Source organism: Loxodonta africana, chromosome 7 (genome assembly GCF_030014295.1).
Source record: "Loxodonta africana isolate mLoxAfr1 chromosome 7, mLoxAfr1.hap2, whole genome shotgun sequence".
Lineage (NCBI taxonomy): Eukaryota > Metazoa > Chordata > Mammalia > Proboscidea > Elephantidae > Loxodonta > Loxodonta africana.
In genome coordinates this window covers 28,906,368-28,915,659 of record NC_087348.1, presented here as the reverse complement: position 1 = coordinate 28,915,659, position 9,292 = coordinate 28,906,368, and the positions used below count along the sequence as shown (strand labels likewise).

General features: G+C 36.9%; 1 pseudogene; it reads right to left on the bottom strand.

The window, feature by feature from the left end:
* Window positions 1–238: 238 nt before the first annotated feature.
* On the bottom strand, window positions 239–4,184 carry LOC100664239 (olfactory receptor 5D13-like; annotated as a pseudogene).
* Between the last annotated feature and the right edge of the window lie 5,108 nt (window positions 4,185–9,292).

Here is a 9,292-nt window from a genome sequence, read left to right as displayed (position 1 = left end):
TTTAATTCAAGAGCCTTAATTTAAATAAACTGCACTCTAAATACTGTGCTACTTATTATTTTTCAACTAATTTACTAAGCTTTAAAGAACATTAATATTGGATGATTGATCAAATGGGGAGTTACAGTAGACATTGCTTTGCTATTTTAATAACTAATCTGAAACAATACGTCACCTAGAACACTTGAACAATTCTTCACGATTATCTGGAAAATGAATAAATAAATCTTTACCAACTTTACAGTTTGTGACAGGGTAACTTGGTATTCACTAACTTCCTAACTGCCTTCTTCACATCTTTGTTCCTGAGGCTATAGATCAGGGGGTTCAGCATGAGGATGACCACTGTGTAAAACACAGAGGCCACCTTGACCATGAGCCATGAGCCCTTGGAGTTAGGCACACGGTAGAGAAAAAGGATGGTTCCATGGAAGATAGAAATGGCAGTTAGGTGGGAGGCACAGGTGGAGAAGGCCTTGTGTTGCCTCTCAGTTGAAGGCATCTTCAAGATAGTGAAGAATAAGAAAACATAGGAAGTAAGAATGATCACCAGGCTGCTTATTTCATTGAATGTGGCAGACACTAAAATGATCTTCTGACTAATGTAGGGGTCAGAACAGGACGCAGCAACAATGGCAGCATGCTCATAGACAAAGGTGTTTATGAAATTAGTCCCACAAAAGGATAATGTTAACAGAAAGTAGGTGAATGTCAAGGAACAGACTATGCTCCAAGAGTAGGAGGCAGCCACCAACAAGAAACAAAGCTTTAGGGACATTGCAACCGTATAGAGCAAGGGATTGCAAACTGCCACAAATCAATCATAAGCCATCACTGCCAACAGGAATGTCTCTGTCACCACAAATATGCAAGTCAAGAAGAACTGCTTGATGCACCCTGTGAAGGAGATGGTTCTTTCTGCCACAACCAGGTTTTCTAATAATTTGGGTGTAACTACTGAAGAGTAACAGAAATCAACAAACGACAAGTGGCTGAGGAAAAAGTACATGGGGTTGTGGAGTTTGAGGTTGATCCTGATGATTAAGATCATGCCCAGGTTCCCCATCACAGTGACCATGTAGATGGTCAGGAAGACCATGAAGAAGGGCACCTGGAGGTCTGGGTATTCTGAGAAGCCCAAGAGGACGAACGTGGCTCCAGCACTCGGATTTTGTTTCCTGTTGAGAAAATAAGAAATCCGATTATCTTAAGAAAGAAAATAATTGAATTAGGCAGTATAAATTAAAACAACAAAAAAAAGCTTATAGAGTGTCTATGTAGATTTTGTGGGAAATTACATGTCTGCCACTGTTACTTTATTTGAATAGTTAGAACTTACTAATATCACATTACACAATGAATATTAATTTTGTGCGAGAGGAATATTAAAGAACAAAATTGGAAGAGGAATAGCAAAGAGAGTAGACTCAACTATTTTACCATCAAGATCAGTATCAAAGGCAGCTGGCTTCATAGGAAAAACCACTTTGTCTCTTAGCAGGAATCTGAATTTCTTGAAAAAAATTGTTTTAGAGAAAAATATAGCTTAAGAATTTTTATAGGCTCCTCTGGTCCCTCCTTTTTAGCTATCTGCAATTAACTTAGAACTGATTTTTTTTTTTTTAATTTTAACAACACAGGAAAATGATCAAGACAAAATTTTGTTGGCTGGGCTATGTTCCTTTTCTGAATCTTCATTATCCTACTAATCCAATAATCTCAACATATTCCATCACTCTGGAGTAGAAGTCCGCTGAAATTTTTCACTCATCACAGAATACATTTATAAATGTTATTCTTCAATGCATATCATATCTTTGGTAGGTGCTCACCATCAAATACATATTGTGTCATCTTTGATAAAAAATATTTGAAGCAATAATTCATATAAATCTCTTCCTTTCCAATGTGGCATTAGGGAAAGATTGGTAAGTGACAAACAGTTAAAACTGTGAAAGTACTGGACACTGCTCTTAAATGCTATCCTGCAGCACAAATGAGTACTGTTATCTCAAATCAAGTTTTAAGCTATGCAAAGAACAAATATCAGGCTAGAGACCAAACTCAAATACATACCATGATATGTTTGATGCCACAGGGATAGAGAAAACCCTGGTGGTGTAGTGGTTAAGTGTCGCAGCTGTTAACCAAAATGTTGGCAGTTCGAATCTGCCAGGTGCTCCTTGGAAACTCTACTCTGTCCTATAGGGTCGCTATGAGTCAGAAGCAACTTGATGGAATGGGTATTGGGATAGATCTTCAGAAATGAGAAATTGGTTTTCAGTATCAAGTATAGTTGGCTGGGGTCATTTTATATTTCCTTTGTAGTTCACAATGCCTACTCCCTAGTTTTCTTACTAAATGAGTGCCAAATGTCTACTCATATGGAGTTGGGACATATCTGAAGAGACTTGGAGTATGAGAAAACCCTGAAGGACAATATAGAGCAGAAGGCAAGGGACTCCCTGTATTCTCAGAGAAGCCCTGCACTCCGTAACCCCATGACAAGAACAGAAGGGAAACTTGAACTCTTTCTGAACCTGGCAGCATAACCCTCAAGCCTATCGTCCTCTTGGTACTCCCAGGCTCTTTCCTGTTGCATTGGACTAATAAGAATTAAACCTATTATATCCTTATATCTATTGCTTAGTCATTTACTGATGCCAAGAGATTCATAAGACTTCTCTCATCACTCTTTGCTAATCTTCGTATGAATCTGCCCCTCCTGGATTCTCACACATCTCCTATCTCTTCCTATCCACTGATACCATTCAATCATGTTCTCTGGAAAAAAATATCAGTTACCAAGTAAGGAGTATAATAGAAGTGCTTCCTTTATATCTTTCATAGGTTGAAGATCGGTTATTCGCAAACTAATCTTCAGGTGTAACATTGTCCATGAAGGTAGAGTTATTTAAATAAACCCATGATATTGAGGACTACTTTCACCTTTTTCTCATTCAAATCATTCTCATGATGGTGTTGATTGTGATGATTAGGATATGGAAGCATTTACTGGCAGTTTGATTATTTTCACTTAGGCACCGGCTTCTCTACGATCTGAACATGCCTGACAGAAATACAGCTGGGTTTTATTTAGTTTAACCTAAGATACCCAGTGACAGTGGGTTTAACCTAAGATATATAATTTCGTTTTCCCCATTCTCCTTTCTGAATTCCCATCACTTTGTATCTCTCTCTAGTTTTATCAGGTTTGGGCGTGTAGGAAAAATATCTCTCAAAGACTAATTCAGCAACCATTCCTTTACTACCATTCTATATAAGGCACTACTCAGCTAGATTTTGGCCACATATTTTCAACCAAGGAAAACCTGGTGGCATAGTGGTTAAGTGCTATGGCTGCTAATCAAAAGGTTGGCAGTTCGAATCTACTAGGTGTTCCTTGGTAACTCTATGGGGCAGTTCTACTCTGTCCTATTAGCATCACTATGAGTCAGAATCAACTCAACGACAACAGGTTTTTTTTTCTTTTTTTCAACAGTCTCTCAATTTTATTTTTAGAATTATTTTTAATAATTTTATGCAACATGCCAAAATAATTTTCCATGATCACTTTATCCTGACAGTCAAAGTCTTTTAAGTCCAAATACTTTTATATAGTTAATGCATGTTGTCAGGGTGGCTTTTCCAAAACTGCCTGAGGTCTGTGTATTATTACTACTGACTTCTGCTTCTCTTATCATGCTGAATTTATCGAACTCTGTTAAGCAGCACATGCTTATTTGCATAAAGTATGTTTTCCCATTTTGTCCTCTCTCATAATGTTTTATTTTTCCTATCATCTCTATGCTTACATATTTTAAGGTTTATAGATCACAATTACTATATATTGTATCCTATAATTTATAAATTTGTTGGTTATTGTTACCTTCTTTCTCAGGCACTGTAGAAACTTTTAGAACAAAACTCACATTTGATTATTCTCTATTAACTAAATGCCTCTTTCATTGCTGGGCACCTGATGAGAAAGCCAGGAAATCATTTGAAAGTAAGAATGTGTGATGGTTTCTTGAGGCTTCTCCAAGCCAAACTGACTAAATTTTAATAGACATATGTTTTCATTTCTTGCAATGATTATCATAACTAAAAATTTTACTTCTTAAGTAAAATAAAACAAGCCTTGAATAAACTCACCTAAATACTGAAGCACTTAGGTGATTCATTGACTGAAGATTCCTTTGCTAAGATGAACTCTGAGAATTCTACTGATTAGTATTCTATTTAAATAGAAACAAACCAAAAAAGAATGAAGGAGTCCATAGAATGTAAACATTTCATTTTAATATTTCATATAAAAATCCTTTCTCCAACCTATTAGGAAAATCCAGTGTTAGCAGAGAGTGAAACGCACATCAAGCAGCTAATTTCTGGCACCAAACTGTGTCAGATATGTGTCATCATGGCCACTGGGTTGTGGGCCAAAGAGAATATCATGGAAGCACTGCCTCGGAGGCCACAATTTGAACAATTAGATGAAACACTGTCCCATGTGATTTCTTGCTGTGGATTATTTTTTTTAAGCTCTGGGGACATTTGTGCCATTAGCTTTAGCCCATTCATCTTTAAAATAAGTAAATAAATAAATGAACCAGACTGAATGCATACTGATTTTATACACATGTAAACTACACAAACGTGCAATGAAAAAACTCATCTGTAAAGCATCAGTCAGTTTGTTTATTTTCTTTATTACTAATCATTTCATTTTATTTTCTATTATTGTAAAATTTATATTTTTTATTTCCGTAACCAATTATATTGCAGGAATATACACAAATATAATAGATTTTAAACTTCAAAATTCTAGTATTTTTTAGATACCCTTAGATTTTATGCACGTTATCATGATGCCTGTGAATAGAAACAGTTTTAGTGCTTTCCCTCCTTGCATCATGGCTACATTTTTGTTGTTTAAATGCAGCAGCTGAGATTGACAGGAAAATGTGGAATAAAAATTATGAGAGTGGACATCTTTGCCTTACTCTCAATATTAAAGGAAAAGCAATCAGTATTTAGCATTGAAGTATGTCAAGTATAGGCTTTTGTATAGAAATTCTATCATTTTTAGGAAGGCTGTATTTCTGGTTTTAGCACAATATCGTTGTTGTTGTTAGGTGCTGTCAAGTCTACTTCGACTCATAGCAACCCTATGTACCACAGAACGAAATACTGCCCGGTCCTGTGCCATCCTTACAGTTTGTCGTTATGCTCAAGTCCGTTGTTGCAGCCACTGTGTCAATCCATCTCATTAAGAGTCTTCTTCTTTCCCAATGACCCTATACTTTACCAAGCATGGTGTCCTTCTCCAGGGGCTGATCTCTCCTGACAACGTGTCTTAAGTAAGTAAGATGCAGTCTCGCCATCCTTGCTTCTAAGGAGCATTCTGGTTGTACTTCTTACAAAATAAGCACAAAATCAGTACACTAAAAAGGAAAAGTTTATGATTTTCTCAATAGACACGGAAACAGTATTATCCCAAAATTAAACATTCACTTTTTATAAAAAAGACTGTGAAAACTGGGAACAAAAGGAAACTTCCTCAACCTGATAAATAGGAACTATGAAACATACCACAGCTAACATCGTATTTAGTGTAGAAGACCGAATGTTATCTTCCTAGGATCAGGAAAGTGTGTCAACTCTCACTGCTTCCATTCAGCATTGTCCTGGAGGTTTTAAACAATGAATAATACAAATACATAAATAAATAGAAGTCATCTATACAACATGATCTTTTATGAATAAAATCCTGTGAAATCTACATAAAAACTCACTCAGAATCAAACTATGTTTAACATGAAACCTGAATAGACAAAATTCAATTTTATTTTTATATTTTATCAAAAATCAATAAGAATTTATTTTAAAATATAATTCCAATAAAATCTCATAAATATTTGACATAATAGATAAATCTGACAAATATGTGTAGGATCTCTGCATGTAAAACAACAAAACATTAAAGACCAAAATCAATGAAGAGATACATGACATTCATGAATTGGAAAATTCAATACTGTTAAGATGTCATTTCTTTCTAATTAACATATAAATTTCATGCAATCACAATAATAATCCCAACAGGCTTTTTGTATACATAGTCAATGTAATTATAAAATTTCTGGTCTATAACCTAGAAATAATTCCAAGAACATATACAAAAATGATGTTTGGCAACTGCACAAATGCAATTCAGTGAAGAAGAAGTAGTACTTTTAACAAATAGTACAGAATCAGTTGGATATCCACATGCAAGAAGCAAAACAAAAAACAGACTTCAATCCATAACTTACACCATTGTCTTAGTTGGATAATGTAAAAGGAAGACAGAAGAATTGATGCATTTGAACTGTGATGTTGGCAAAGACTGCCAAAAGAGGGAACACTCTTAGAAGAAATGCAACCAGAATGTCCCTTGGAAGGGGGAATGGCAAGACCGAATTGTTAACTTAGATATGTCATCATGAAAGAAAAGGATATTAGTCATCTAGTGCTGCTATAACAAAAATACAATAAGTGGATGGTTTTAACAAAGAGAAATTTATTTCCTCTTGTAAAGTAGGCTAAAAGTTCAAATTCAGGACATCAGCTCCAGGGGAGGGCTTTTTCTCTCTTTTGGCCTTCTCATCAATCTTCCCCTGAACTAGGAGCTTCTCCTCTCAGGGACCACAGGTCCAAAGGAAGCACTGTGCTCCCAGCACTGCTTTCTTGGTGATAGGAGGTCTCCCCTTCTCTGTTTGCTTCCCTTTCCTTTTATGTCTTGTAAGATAAATGGTGGTGCAGTCCGCATCCCACAGAAACTCCATTCACATTGAATCAGGGATATGACCTGAGCAAGGGTGTTACAATACAAACCTAATCCTCTTTAACATAAAATTACAATCACAAAATGGAGGAAAACCACACAATACTGGGAATCATAGCCCAGACAAATTGATACACACATTTTTGGGGGGACATAATTGAATCCATGATAATCACAAAAAATTAGTTCAATATGGGTCATAAACATAGATGTATAAAGTAAAAGTATTAAACATCTAGAAGAAAACACTTGTCACCTTGAGGAAGAAAAATGATTTTTTTTATTCCTGTACCAAAAACAATTCATAACTTTTTTTTAATTGATAAATTGGACTTTATCCATATTGACAATTTCTGTTTGTTGAAAAACACTGTAAGAAAATAAGAGACAAGCCACAGAATAGTAGAAAATATTTTTTAAATAATTTTTATTGAGCTTTAAGTGAACGTTTACAAATCAAGTCAGTCTGTCACATATAAGCTTATATACACCTTACTCCATACTCCCACTTACTCTCCCCCAATGAGTCAGCCCTTCCAGTCTCTCCTTTCGTGAAAACTTTGCCAGTCTCCAACTCTCTCTATCCTCCCATCCCCCCTCCAGACAGGAGATGCCAACACAGTCTCAAGCGTCCACCTGATACAAGTAGCTCACTCTTCATCAGTATCTCTCTCCTACCCATTGTCCAGTCCTTTCCATGTCTGATGAGTTGTCTTCGGGAATGGTTCCTGTCCTGGGCCAAAAGAAGGTTTGGGGACCATGACCGCCTGGATTCCTCTAGTCTCAGTCAGACCATTAAGTCTGGTCTTTTTATGAGAATTTGGGGTCTGCATCCCACTGATCTCCTGCTCCCTCAGGGGTTCTCTGTTGTGCTCCCTGTCAGGGCAGTCATCGGTTGTGGCCAGGCACCATCTAGTTCTTCTGGCCTCAGGATGATGTAAGTCTCTGATTCATGTGGCCCTTTCTGTCTCTTGGGCTCATAGTTATCATGTGACCTTGGTGTTCTTCATTCTCCTTTGATCCAGGTGAGTTGAGACCAATTGATGCATCTTAGATGGCCGCTTGTTAGCATTTAGGACCCCAGATGCCACATTTCAAAGTGGGATGCAGAATGTTTTCATAATAGAATTCTTCTGCCAATTGACTTAGAAGTCCCCTTGAGCCATAGTCCCCAAACCCCCGCCCTTGCTCCACTGACCTTTGAAGCATTCAGTTTATCCCGGAAACTTTTTGCTTTTGGTCCAGTCCAATTGAGCTGACCTTCCATGTGTTGAGTATTGTCCTTCCCTTCACCTAAAGTAGTTCTTATCTGCTAACTAATCACTAAATAACCCTCTCCCACCCTCCCTCCCTCCCCTCCTCATAACCACAAAAGTATGTGTTCTCAGTTTATACTATTTCTCAAGAGTAGAAAAGATTCTTAAATAGCACATTTTCCAAAAAAAAAAAAAGTTGTATTCAAAAATACATAAGTAACCCCTAAAAACCCATTAATAATAAAATAAATGCAATTTGAAATGAGAAAAAGATTTAAACACCTATTTGAAGCTTCATTTTGAGATTTCTGAGAGCTCCATCTGGAGGTTTTTTGATAAAACTGCATTTCTTGATTGTTTTAGTGTGTTTGTTTCTCCTTTTTTGTCTCCTGTTCTTTTCTGTGTTAACTAACAAAAGAAAATGAGAATAATAATAACAAGAATGACAAATACCGCCCCCCACCCTGAGTTGGGAACCCTGTTCCATACTTGGTCCCAATATTGGTCAGTATTTAGAAAAAGGGCACAATCTCACAAAGGGCTGTGAGGCGCAACAGTGGACGCTATGGGGAATTTTTCCCTTACAGGGAAATTTTTCCCCTACAGGGAAGTTTTGATCTGGCTAAAATATTATGTTTGAGATGTAAACTAGAAACTCAAGGGTCTCGTGTAAAGCAACCTCAATGGGAATTTTTTTTTTTTTTGATATCTTGAGGTGTCTCAACGACATCATCACATATTTGCCTCCATACAGGAAGTAATGTCTGAACAAGTCAAACAAATATAAACATTGCATAAAACATTGGGAGACAGTACAAAATTAGACTCAGTCAAATCACTGCCTTCCAATCTCTAGCCAAAACCAAAAAACCAAACCCAGTGCCATCGAGCCGATTCCGACTAATAGCGACCCTATAGTCAGACTTAGAGAATTTGATTTTGTCTGAAATGCCATTTGGTAGCTCAGAAGATATTGGATCCACCAGGCCCTTGGTGGTTAAACAAGGCAATGCAGGAACCCTGAGGTCTCCTTCCACTCATGGTCTAAGGCTGAACTTAGTGCCATTGTAAAAGAGTTCCTTGATCCAAGGGAAAATCCTCACAAATTTATCCATGAATTTAGGATGTGAGCTGAAATATAGGAGCCTGGTGCCCCTGATATCTATAATAAACATGTTGTTAGGTCCTGGTGATACCCATCGGTGGATGG